Source organism: Heterocephalus glaber, unplaced genomic scaffold (genome assembly GCF_053883595.1).
Source record: "Heterocephalus glaber isolate CG9 unplaced genomic scaffold, H.glaber_assembly_v1.0 deba00000901, whole genome shotgun sequence".
Taxonomy (NCBI): Eukaryota; Metazoa; Chordata; class Mammalia; order Rodentia; family Bathyergidae; genus Heterocephalus; species Heterocephalus glaber.
The window spans coordinates 8917938-8931935 of record NW_028258171.1 but is presented as its reverse complement, the minus strand read 5'-3'; the positions used below and the strand labels follow the sequence as shown (position 1 = coordinate 8931935).

General features: G+C 32.6%; 1 protein-coding gene and 1 pseudogene across 2 annotated transcripts in view; both read left to right on the top strand.

The window, feature by feature from the left end:
* The window catches only part of Mdga2 (MAM domain containing glycosylphosphatidylinositol anchor 2), an 801066-nt gene that overhangs the window by 633464 nt on the left and 153604 nt on the right, over positions 1-13998 (top strand). The window lies entirely within an intron of this gene.
* On the top strand, positions 6898-7011 carry LOC147828821 (U2 spliceosomal RNA; annotated as a pseudogene).

Sequence of the window (13998 nt, the reverse complement as noted above, 5' to 3'; positions counted from 1 at the left end):
GATGATCTTCTGCATCTATTTGCCAATATCTTATTAAGGATTTTTGCATCTATGTTCATCAGTGAGATTGGCCTGTAGGTCTGTTTTTCTGTTGTTTCTTTCTGTGCTTTGGGGATCAAGGTAATGTTTCCTTCCAGGAATGATTTTGGGAGTATTGCTTCCCTTTCAGTTTCATTGAAGAGTTTAAACAGTAGTGGCAGTAGTTCCTCTATAAATGTCTTACAGAATTCAGCAATGAAGCCATCAGGATCTGGGCTTTTCTTGGTTGGTAAGTTTTTAATTACATTTTCAATTTCATTGATTGATATTGGGTCATTTAGAAGTTTTAGGTCTTCTTCGTTCAACTTTGGTAATTCATACGTATCTAGGAGTCTGTCCATTTCTTCTGTGTTTTCCATCTTATTGGCATATAGGTTCTCAAAGTAGGTGGTTATGATCCTCTGGATTTCTGCTGGGTCCATTTTAATTTCACCCTTTTCATTCCTAAATGCATGGATTTGGGCCTTTTCTTTCCTTTTCCTGGTAAGTTTGGCTAAAGGTTTGTCAATTTTGTTTATTCTTTTAAAGAACCGACTCTTGGATTCATTGATTTTTTTTGTATTATTCTCTTAGTCTCCATTGCATTGATTTCTGCCCAGATCTTTATAATTTCCTCCTTTCTATGGGTTTTGGGTTTGTCCTGCTCTTCTTTTTCTAGAAGCTTGAGGTTCAGCATCAGGTTGTTTAATTGGGCTCGCTCTGTTTTCCCATTATGAGTGTTCACTGCTATGAATTTCCATCATAAGCCTGCTTTCATTGTATCCCATAGATTCGGATATATTGAATTGTCATTGTCATTGTCATTTAATTGAAGGAAATGTCTGATTTCTTCTGTAATTTCCTCTTTGACCCATTGGTTATTCAGAAGTGTGTTGTTCAATTTCCATGTGTTTATGAATTTTTTGCGGTTTCTTTTGCTATTGATCTCCAATTTCATTGCACTATGGTCTGCTAATATACAGGGGATAATTTCAATTCCTTTGCACTTACCTAAAAATGTTCTATGTGTGAGTATGTGGTCTATTTTGGAGAACAACCTATGTACAGCTGAAAAATTGTGTATTCTGATTTTGTCGGGTGGAACACTCTGTAAACATCTGCTAAGTTAATTTGTTCAAGAGTTTGATTGAATTCTAGTATTTCTTTGCTTGTTTTTTGTCTAGTTGATCTATCTATTGTTGACAATGGGGTATTGAGGTCCCCTACTACTATTGCATTAGTGCTTATATGATTTATCATGTCTGTTAGTATTTGTTTTATATAGTTGGGCACACTGGTGTTTGGTGCATAGATATTTATGTTTGTCATCTCTTCCTGTTGGATTGTTCCCTTTACAAGGATGTAGTGTCTTTCTTTGTCTCTCTTAATCAGTGTTGGTTTGAAATCCACTTGGTCTGCAAAGAGGATAGCTACTCCTGCTTTTTTTCAGATTCCTGTCCCATGGGGTATTGTTTTCCACCCTTTAACTTTCAGTCTATGAGTTTCTTTTTGAATTAAGTGTGTTTCTTGTATGCAGCATATTGTTGGATCTTGCTTCTTGACCCATTTTGTCAGTCTATTTCTTTTGGTTGGTGAATTGAGAACATTAACATTGATGGTTATAACTGATACGTATTGAGTTATCATTTTCATGACCTTTTCTTTTTGTTGGAGTCTCCCCCTTTGCTTTTAATTTCTTGTTGTGCCCAGTGGATTCATTCTGCTGGGCTTCCTGGGGTTGTGATCCTTGTTGTCTTTTCCTAGGATTTTGTCTAAAATTTTTTGGAGTGCTGGTTTGGTATTCGTGAAGTTCCTAAGATGCTCCTTGTCATGAAAGTATCTTATTTCTCCATCAATTTTGAAAGATAGTTTTGCAGGGTACATCAATCTGGGTTGGAGGTTGTTTTCCTTTAGGGCTTGAAATACATCACTCCACCCTCTTCCTGCCTTGAGGGTTTGTGTTGAGAAGTCTGCTGTGATTTTGATGGGCTTTCCTTTGTATGTGATTTGTTTCTTTTCTCTAACTGCTTGTACAACTTGTTCTTCTGTTGAATTTCTGGAATCTTAATAATCATATGCCTATGTGTACATTTTTTTGATCAAGGCTAGTTGAAGTCCTATATGCCTCAATTATTTGTATGTCAAGTTCTTTTCTCCTTCTTGGGAAGTTTTCTACCATCACTTCTGTAAACAGTTTTTTAATGTCATCTGCACTGTCTCCTGTTTCTTTGTTGACTTCAATCAGTCTTATGTTTTTCTTCTTTACATCGTCTAGTAGTTGCTGGATTGATTTTTCATGGTTGCTTACAATTTTAAAGAAAATTTTATTTTCCTGGCCACTAATTGCAATCTCATCTTCTATATCTGAAATTCTATCTTCACATTGGCTGATTCTGCTGCATAGGCTTTCAGTGGCGTTTTTAATCTCCTGGAAATCTCTTTACATGTGTTTCACGGATTCCATTTGTTTCCTATGTTGAGATTCCATCATGTTCCTCAGCTCCTCTATTTCTTTTGTCTGTGTCCTCTCTACATTTATTAATCATGTCTTGCCGTATGGGGACAATCTCTGCTGTTATGTGAGAAATTATTTCTGATTTCATTTTTTCCAGATCCTCTTTCATTGCTAGTTCAGGGAGTCCAGGTTATTGAGTATCAGAATGTTCCATCTCATTTCCTTTGGGGTTGCTGTAGGTGATCTGGAAGTCTGGTTCTGAGACTTTTGTACCTGTCTTCTCATTTTGACAGGGCGGGGGTTGCACACCTCACCTCATCTGTGCTGGCAGCAGTAGTAGGTTGGCCCGGAAGCCTCCTACTCTGTGGTGGGAGCTGTCTATTGGGTCATCTTTAATAGCTTGATATCATGTAAAAACTTGGTGGCATGTATTCTGGAGGCCATTAGACATATTATTTAAATCTAAAGAAATACAAGATGGTAGTGTTAATTTATTTATATGGAGGGCTGGGAATTTAGCTCAGTTGTTCCAGCTCCTGCCTCTCAAGCAAGCGGAAGGTCCTGAGTTCAATCCCTGGTACAAAAAAAAATTATTTATTCAGAATCTTTCCTTTAATACTTGAGAACATAAATTATACACTTTACCAGAATAAGAAGAAAGGCTTTGTGGACAAAGGAAGATTTTGTTCAGTAGGTATAATTTTCACCCGTATGTGGAATTTTTAAATCATTTTGTAAAAAAAGTCATGAGAATACTTTCCATCATGTGCCAAATACTGAATATTTATATAAAAAATACAGCTCTGATTTCATGTATTGGTTAAAATCTAGTTTGTGGCATGTTTCTCTGATCTCCTCAGTTCTCTCTTCTTTTTGCTGTACTTCTTTTGAAGCTAGAGAGAACAGGGCATCAGGGTATATTTTATTTCTTATTATATGTGTTTCTTACCTTTATTTAAAATATCAAGCAGTGAAATATTTTCTATTTCTCATTAAAAACAGTACAAAGTAACACAAGTCTTAAATTTCATTCCTCTTCTTTATGTGAACCTAGATTAACTCTTTTTGACACTTTGGGTTATAGACCCTTAATGTAGCTAGGCTTGTCTATTCAGATCTGAAATAAAATCTGTCTTTATGGGCAACAAGGGAGCATGAAGTCAGGAAAGCCTTTTCCTTTGATAAGCTTGAAAAGTCAATTTCAGGGATAATGCACCTTGATAAAAGTGAGTCAGACTAGATAAACACAAATGGAAACAGGAGAAATAGAGACATAAATAGAGATGTAGTATCATCTACTTTGCTAAGTAAGAAAGGCAGTTATATGTAGGATGCTGGTACTTTGCCATGTGGAGACAAAACAACAATGAAACTAGAAGAAAGAAAATAGGGAAGAGTGTAGAAGAAAGAAACTAGGGGTGATATTAATGTGAGATATAAAATACTTTAAACAAATATTTTAGAGGAATTTGCCTGTGAGTTGCACAAAAACATAATAATTTTTTATCATACATTACTTTTGAACATATCCTAAATGTAATAACATAGATTTTAGAAATGTAAACTATTAATTTTATTTTTTAAAATTTTCAATTATAAGCCTGTATTTACAGAAAATGGTATTTGTATTCACTATGAGCTTGTTTGGTGTAACACTTTTCACAGGCTACTAAAGCCTCACTTGAGTTGCATTATTGCAAGTCTAAATTAGTAGTTTGATGATGAGGATTTATGGCTCTTTTTTTTTCAAAAAAAAGAAAAGAACAACACTTGTAAGGTGTGGAGTCATTTAAATGAATAAAGTCACAGCTTTTTCTCCTTTCCATTTCGTTTTGAACTGCATATTCATCAATTATTTTCTTGTAAAATGATAATCTATGCAGTATATACAGATAAAATACAAAAACCAAACATTGAGTGACAGAGAAATTAGCTCACCTATTATGCAATTTAAATGTTAAAAGTTTAACAGATTTAAAAATGTTATGAATCACTTGGGAAAACAATATTTTAGGTACTATAGTAATATAAAAATTTGGACCATATATTATGCAGACTTTTAGTATTCTTGAGAGTGATCGTATGAAGAACATGTAATCCATCCACAAATTTTTTTAATGACTAAAGAACTGGGCACCAGAGGAAGCAGTGTTATAATTAAGTTAACAAATGTGGCAATTGAAGGGGTGAGATTCAAAGGATAATGTTCAGACCTTCTCTACTGTAACCCTTGCTCCCTAGGTACATATAACAAATCTAAAGTACAAAATTCAAATTTGAAAATAGATTTCACCAGTGTCCTGCTGCCAACGTTACAAATATTTTTACCAAATAAACTATTAGCAAGCAGGCCCTCTTCACAATCTAGTGGTACCATATTAGTGGTTAGCCTGGGAAACTCCTGCTTTCCTTGGTCATCTTACTTCTGCATATTATTTATTTGTTTTATTTTAGTTTTCACATTCTGCTTCCTTATGTTTCTGTAATTCTGCATTTTGGAAGTTAATTTTTTCCTCTTTAATTTTATCAAGCTCCTTTTCAGACTCATCTCTTAAACATATGTGCATTCCTGTTTTTACTTCCACAGTCCTACCTCACAGCCTCTTTGCCTCTTGCTCCCCTTTCTTTACTTCTGGCTTTAGTTTCTGGCATTCTACTTTATTGGGCTCCATGCTTCTCCTCAATTAATCCCCAACCTATTAGCTTCGGATTACCAGCTCCACTCTGTTGGTCTTGATTTTTATTGGCTATTACTTTTCTCTGTGTGCTCTTCACTACAGCCATAGAGGACCTCTGAGATTTCATGTTCCTACGTTTTCAGGCATCCATTTATTTCTTTCCATGCCTATTGGGTTTATAGTTCCTTCTTGCTTCTCTGGGTGAAGATGATACACACCAATTCTATCAGAATATTTGTACTGAAGTCTGGCCTCTTGCCTCTAAATTAAAGCTTAGAGGTGAGAGTAACATCAACAACAAAAAAACACGGTATTCATGGAACACTAACTTCATCCTAAAAACTATGTAGTCAGTGCTTTATATACAGTTTGATTTAATCTTTATTTTGATCTCCAAGTGTACATGTTGAATTTCTATTCAGTTGTGTGCTTATTAAAGTTCACTATATTCCTTTCTTAATCTAGAAACTGAAGCTCATTAAAGGTAAAGTTTGATTGATTTATCTCTGTACTTTTTGATATAGAAAATTCAGTGCTAAGCAAGAAACTGGTATTTGAAACAGTACATAGAATTATTAAATATTGTAATGAATTCATAGAAAATTTCCACCCTGAGAATTTAGACCTTGTATGTTTGAACTAATTACCATTTATATCATGATGTTGATTCAGTGGACCATTTTCATGGCAAGTTAATTCATTTTATATATTTCCATATTCTCATAAAGAGCTATTTTCAGTATATAGAGAGTTTCAGGAGACATTTGAGTCACTCTTCATCCTTTATACGAATCTTTGATGTTGCACTACTCTGTTTTTGTGGGGTTTTTTCTTCAACTTTATAATCATACCCTATTAGTACATCACAGACTTGGTACTCATGGAAATAGAAGAAAATATCAAAATCTTAATGTAAAAAATTCACATGCCTTAAAAGCTAATGATATCAGCATGATTCAGGAAAGAACTAATGAAAATACCATATATTCAGCTGAGCTCTCTCTTTAAGACAACAAAGAGAGAAGCTGTGAAAAATTTTATACTATTTCACTTTCCCACATTTAAATGTTCTGCAAAATATATTCCATTGGTAAAAGCACCAAGTTATAATTGATTTCAGTTTATTGTGGGATGAAATTGAAAGTAGTATTCATTATTATTAATTATTTTGATCTTTTTATGTTTTCTCTAAGGGATTTCAGTTATCTATACGTTGGTATTCTTTATTCTTCTTTGGACCTCAATATAGATTTTTCTAATTACTATACAGCATTAGATATGAACTATTAAACATCACCTTTATACATCAGAGGTAGCCCACTATAAATATTCATTCTTCAAATTGTCTATCATTGCTGACATGACACTAAAGAAATTTCTCAAAATATGCTAAAGTGTTAAAGATGTTATATGTGTAGCTAAGTGAAAATTTGGCTAAGTCATCTCCAAAACTATAATATAGTGCCTTATAAAATATTTTCTTAAAATTTTCAGTAGCATCGACATAGATTTAACTTCATAGAACCATCCAAGTGAAGTTGTTACTTCCTTCTCAGAATTTAAATATATCACAGATTTAATAGGTTAACAATTAAAAGTTTATTAATAAGGCAGTCCTTATTTTGCAACATAGATAATCAGAGAAATAAATAATAATGAAGAGTAGTATGTACATTTTTAAGACAAACCACTGACAAATGTAATTTTTGTGAATCATAGCAAGAACATTATTATTATGAGGTGATGATCGCTTCTCGGCCTTTTGGCTAAGATCAAGTGTATTATGAGGTGATGGTTTTAACTTCATATGATATGTGAAGTAATTATTTTCCCTGAATGTAAATTAGCAGCAAAAGTTTTGTTTTTATGTTTGTTTGTGGTGTGTTTATAATTCTTCATTTTCATATTTGATTACCATTGCCTACCTCGTTTCCCTTTCACACTTTAGTGCTAAAAAAACTATGTTTTCTTGGTTCTCCAAAGTAAATTTCTTATCACCAAATCAAATACTCCCACAAACAATATAAATTATAAATAAACCAAATAAAACTCCTGTCTCTTATTGAAGATGGCTTTTAGTGAGAAATAAATCTGATCAAATTTATAGTCGTACATATGTCCATGAGTTATATACATATAATCATAGTGAATTTAATTAACACAATATTTATCGCATTAACAAAAGGAAGTATTCAAAGCATTAAGTGAATACAGTTCTATGCAATTTTTCATATTTAAATAACAGAAAATTTTACATTGCCCTAATGCCATAGGTAGTATGCATCTACTCATCTCCACCAAATATTTAAAATGCTGTAGGAGGCTAAACTAAATTATAAAAAATTTAGCTTGAAATTGAGGTAAGTAGTTTCACAATATGCATATTTATACAAAAATTGATATATTTATGAGAATATTTCAGAATTTCAGGATGGTGAATTATACCCTTCTTTTAACCAGATATTTTCTTTGATATTATAACTTCAGACTATGTATATTCAACTATTGTATACTAAATATATATTATTTTTTCATAACTAATCTAAGTTTCTTTCCATGGTCTGAAGAGTTTATCTAATTATCTCTAAGCTATTTTTTCACATCAGTTAAAAAAGTAGATACTGTGAATTTATATGCTAACTATTTAAATAAGTGCTGAGACTACAAAGATTGTCAAGATCTAGTTCGCAACCTTAAAAAACTTTCTCTTTGGCTGGGAAGTAAGAAATAGCAATGGATAATTTCCAGGCTAGTCAATAAGGAGAATGATATTACAGTTCTTGATGCTCCAAGAACATTACTGTAGGAAGGTTCAATCTTGTCTAGTAGAAGGGACCAGAAATCTCCTTTACAGTGGTGTCCAACCTGAGTTTGGAAGGATGCCCAGAACTTACTTGATTGACAGAGTTGTAAGGGATAGGGAAACTAGGGTGGACAAAGGCTTAGATGACTAGGAATAGAACGTTGTGTACAAATGTCAGAGAACCATTCAATATTGCTAGAATGAAGATTATAGAAAAGGTACTGATGTGTCTAGAGAAGTACAGTTATATGCAGGTCAAATCATAGTACGTTCCTTCCTGTAAGCATTGATTGTCTCTTACAACTAATGTCTATCCAAAGGTTCAAAATTCTTATGCATGCCTTATCCAATTCAGTAAGGATGTACAACAGGAAAAATTTAAGTGCACGGTCTCACCAGGAAAAGATAGAATCACAATTTGTTTTGTACAAGCTGTTCATTCTTTATATCATAGGTCTGCTTTATTTCCTCTTTAACTTTGCATTGCTGAAAGAATGTTAAATGTGCTTGGCTAAAGGAAAGTGGGTATTGATTAGATTTTAATGATTGGGAAGCAGAGGACCAGAGAGACCAGTTAACATATCATGATTCCTTAATTATCAAAGGAGGTGGAAAAGCTTCAGGCAATCTGATACATAAGGCACATGTGAAAATAGTGGTCGAATTGACATCAGATGTATTATGTGTTTACCCTTCATAGTATGTGAAAATGGCTAACTTAATTAGAACTTCTATCCACTTTATTTGAAACTTCCGTATTATGTTTTTCCAATGTTTATTTCATAGGGTAGAATAATTTTACGTATAAGTTTAAGAAAAGGTTGTACTACTAACCTGATTTATGTAATCGATAGGACTATTAGGGAGCACCATGCTATAAAATCTTATTTATCTATCAGATGAATGTTACATTAAATTGTATCAGCTGATTTTAAAAAGTTTACTTGGAGATATTTATTCAGAACACACACACATATTTACAAATTGGGTAAGAAGAACAATTTCAATTTCTTGTAGTTCCTTGTTATTATGTTAAAAATAGAAAGAAATGGATAGTAGCTTAATTTGCTGAATAAGATGTAGCGATTAAACAGCTAAGATGTGTTCAGGGAGAGATAAACATTTGAAAGAATTGTTAATAATGATCTTAGATATTTTAAATAACATTATTATTGCAGAAAGAATGAAGATACTTTATTGAAGGGAGTTTGAAATCTGATAGAATGTTCTATAATTATATTTATGGAGTGTTTTAATTTTTAAAAACTTCTCCAAGCACATTATTTCATTTTATCTGTGCTCACAGAGCAGATATTTTATAGATAATGACATCCTAGCTTAAGAGGTTAAGTGGTTTAACTAAATCACACACCTGATTAGTGACAGAACTGTGGCCAGACTTTCTAGTCCAGTACCATTTTTCATTTCATGCTGCCAAATTATATGAAAGATCTAAATATTTAAGTCTGTATAAGATAGTTCTGCCAGCCAGACATAAAATATACCCTGCTTCTTAACTAGATCCCAAGGGATATGAATATTAGTTCTGGGAATTGGAGCCTATTTAGTAAGGTTGTCCAGGGAATATTTGATTTTTAGGATTAACTTTTTTTTTTTTTTTTTTTTTTTTTTTTGGTAACCAGGATCAAACTTGGGACCTTGTGCTTACAAGGCAGGCGCCAGAACCACTGAGCTAAATCCCCAGCCCTAGGATTAACTTCATAAGCCAGATATAGAAAAGAGTTATCACTGTTTATTTAGCTGCTTGCATGAGACAATTACAAAAACAATGACAATTAGGAACCGGTAGTTTTCTTCAACATTATATATTAGGAGTCTTTTCATACACATTCAGGTTTGAAATTTCCTTTCACAGCTCAAGTTTTTGTTTTTTGCATTCTTCTCATCCTTCTTCATATTTATCCAGAGGAGTTTGGAATTTTGTTCTTTTAATATATGTGATTATAAAAGAGCTCTCCAACCTGTTGTAGAGTTTGTGTAGAATGTGACTTCAGTATATCTTTATTTATTATGGAATATTAAAAAGGAATTTATATAGTAGTTGTTTATCATTTGCCACTTGATGCTGGGTAAGTTTAAAATTTGAATTGTGGGCACAAATAAAGATTCTAACTAAAGCAAACACATTTGGAAACTGCATGCCTTCCAAACTAATGTTCACCATATTACAATCTACCTTGTGCTCATTTTGTTTCCTTGTATCATTATTGGAAATGAACATAATTAAATACTTTTCAAATTTTATTCGCCCAAAGTTAATATAATTCTAGCAAGGAAAACAGCCCACAGTATTAAAATGAATATTATTAACATGATCCACAAAATAATCTATTGCATATTTATATCAGTAAAAGATCATTCCCAATCAACAAGATAATTGGAGAGCAAGAGGACTGATTGAGAGGGAATGAAATGTATCAGTGCTTTTGCACCATATTGCATTTCTATACCTGTCTTCTTTCATTTTTATAATCTTAGAGAAGATGGAAATAGGTTATAATTAGATGGTAACATTCTAAAAAGTGTGTATAAATTTTTATTCCTTACATCTAAGAGTAAGGAGGTGATTGGTTTTATCCTCAGAAGAGGTCCATGTTTCTCTCACAACTACCATGATACCATGCAGTTTTGATGTAGACTAACAGCTTTTGTGCTTCGTGAATGTGTGCAGTGAATGCTTTCCACCTGCTAGATTCATCCCCGTTCCTCTCACCTACATATTAAAACTTACTGCAAGTACATCATGAAACCATGGAAACAACATAGAATCTCAATGTCAGGTTAATTATATGTGATGTGAGAAATTGTGAAACTGCAACAATTTATGTCTAGATGTGAGGGTTTTCTCTAATGCATAGTTGACACCTACTGCCCTTCTTGACCATCATATAATATTCTCCAACATCAGTGCGCAACAACAACTTAATTCTTGCGCATTAGTCCATCCTTTGTCTAAAAATTCTGACCTTGGATCTCAGTTTAACCTATAATAACAAGATTCCTATTCCCTATGTGGTAAATCCTATTGAAAATTCCACTAGTCTTTTATTCTGCTTCTCGATGGATGTTTTTACAGTTTATCAGTTATCCGGAACTTGATACTTTGTAGAGGAAATATTACTTATTAAAGTTTCTTGGTATCAGCATAAATTTATGAAGGCAAATAGTTTCACTGGGAAAGAGCCTCACCTAAATTATTCTGCAGAAATCATATCTTAATCCAGCCTGTGCCAGGCTACCTACCAGTCTATTTTGTTATTTTCCTCCTTTACATCTGTATAGTTGAAGTGAGACATGTAAAAGGTTATTTTCTAATACAAGAATTTTGTTTAAAGATGAGTTTGTCTCTTCCCTTTTAAAGAAAGGGGTAAAAAAGCCAAATATTAAATGACATATTTTTGTTTTAAAAACAATAGAAAAGTAAGTTTTCTTTTCCAAGTCCTCATTAGATAAGCAAGTAATTTCAGAGAAAAAAATTAAAATTTCATACCTTAAGCAATGAATAAATTAAACCCATTTTCTTTTTTTGTAGGTACTTATTTTCCTATTATTTAAATTCTCTGACATTGTAGAGTATTTGACTAGGTCCTCATGCACTTACATTTTATACTCAAATTAGAATGTTATTCACCATTTATGCTATTAATAGTCATATCATACACTTTTAGTCATTTATAACATTATCTTTATTATATGTTGCAATTTATCACTTTAAAAATTTTACTGTTTGTATTGTGTGTGTGTGAAATGGATATTGGGTGTTATCTCAAATTGGCTATTATAAACACTGATATTTACGTATCTTGAGAGTAATCTGAGCTGAAATGAACGACATCCTGATAACTAAAAGATAACTGAGATTCATTGATCACAGAAGTCATCATAACATACGCTCAATACTTTAAAAAAACCCACAATTACCAAATAATCTTTTGAAAGTAATATTCAGTTTTATTAATAGAGGTGAAATATTTGGGCTTACTCACTTCCCAGAAACAAAGACCCTTACTGATGACCATTTTATAAGACTCTAGATAACTAATCGCTTCTTAGAAAACATGTTGAAATGCATAGTCCTCTAGCAATTTGTTTAAAATATTCATAATGTGCAATTATTTAGTTACAGAACATCATATTATAGCTTTAATTTTTTACTTTTTTTTTTTTTTTTTTGGTCCGGGGGATCAAACTCTGGACCTTGCACTTGTGAGGGAGGCAGGCGGCAGAACCACTGAGCTAAATCCCTGGCCCTTAATTTTTTACTTTTAGTTCATAATTCATGTAGTTTTAAAAAATACTATGGTTTATAAACATACAATCAATGTAAAAATATGTGAAGAAAAACAAGCATCGTTTTATTTCCTACTTTCCAAAAGTTCATATAAATAGCATTGTTGATGTGTACACGAGAGATGAAAAATAGATAAATATATGGATATAGTTTTCAAGAATCAAAATTAGATCATTTCATACACTAGTTCTTTCAGAAAAATGAAGTGGAGGGAAAGTTTCCCAATTCATTCTGTGCTGCTAACTTCATCCTGGTAGAGAAATCAGGCAGTGACAGTACAAGAAAACAAAACAAAACAAAATAACACTAGGACTGGGGATTTAGCTCAGTGGTTTCACCACCTGCTGTGCAAGCACAAGGACCAGAGTTCAATCCCCGGTACCAAAAAAAAAAACTACTAAAGAGAAATATTTTTCATGAATATGAATATGCAAATTTGAGATAAAATTTTAGTACTTTAATCAAATACTATATATATAAAATGCATTATAATAGAGCATATAGACTCATAATACAGCATATAGCCTAAGAATGCAAACTTGGCTTAATATTTTAAAATTCATGTAGTGTAAATTACTATGTTAATAATGTAAAAAATATATATGTCTTCCAATAAATCACAAAATGATTTTGTTGAAGTTCAGTAATGGTTCCTGGAAAAAATTCTAGTAGAAAAGTAACAATGGAAAGGAACTTGATAAGTCTAGTTAAACTGCATAACAAAACCCTAATGTCAACATCATTCTGTATGGTTAAAAAAACTGTATGATTTCCTGTAAGAAAAAAAAAAAACAGACAGCAGCCGGGCCTGGTGGTGGATGCCTGTAATCCCAGCACTTGGGAAGCAGAGGCAGGAGGATCACCAAGAGTTCGAGGCCAGCCTGGGGTACATAGTGAGTTCAAGGCCTGACTGAACTACATAGTGAGACCCTATCTCAAAAAACAAAACAAAACAAAAAATTACAATGACAACAAAAATGAAAAACAAAGTTATTTTCCCTTCCAATGTATTTTTATTCTTCAACATACTAGACTTTGTAATTGATTAAGATGAAGTAATTAGTATCTATATTGGCAAGAAAGAAATAACACTGTCTTTATTCACAGATGATGTTTTGAATGCTTTTGAAATAAAGAAAGTGTGGTGGTGCACACCTATATCCCAGTACTCTGGAAGGCTGAGGCAGAAGGACCACAAATTTATACCCAGCCTGGGCAGTTTAGTGACTTAGCGAGTCCCTGCCTCACAATAAAAAATGAAAAAGGGAGAAGGCCCTGGGTTAAATCTTGGTATTGTCCAAACCAACCAACCAGCAAACAAAACACTATAGCTCAAGTCCCAGAAAACTGTACTATTATGTACAATTTTTATGTTTCATAAGTCGGGTTGAAATAAATTTAATTAGTGTAAAGATTTTTTCGTTCTCCTCAACTTGATCTGTAGATTTCTAACAAGTTTATTTGAAATTCCACAAGGTCTTTGGTTTTTTTTCTTGTTGTTGGGGTAAGGGTTTGAAAAAACTGGCAAACTGGTTCTACCTTATGTGAAAGTATGAAGGGACTACAATAAAGAGAACAACTTTTAAAATGAACACAAACTTGATTATTAACACTACCTAATCTAAAATTTTATTACAGAGATAGACACAGAATATTTGTATATATTTATAAGGTGCTGTGTGATATTTTAATTCCTGTTCATGTCAATAAAAATAAAATTAAAAATTAATAT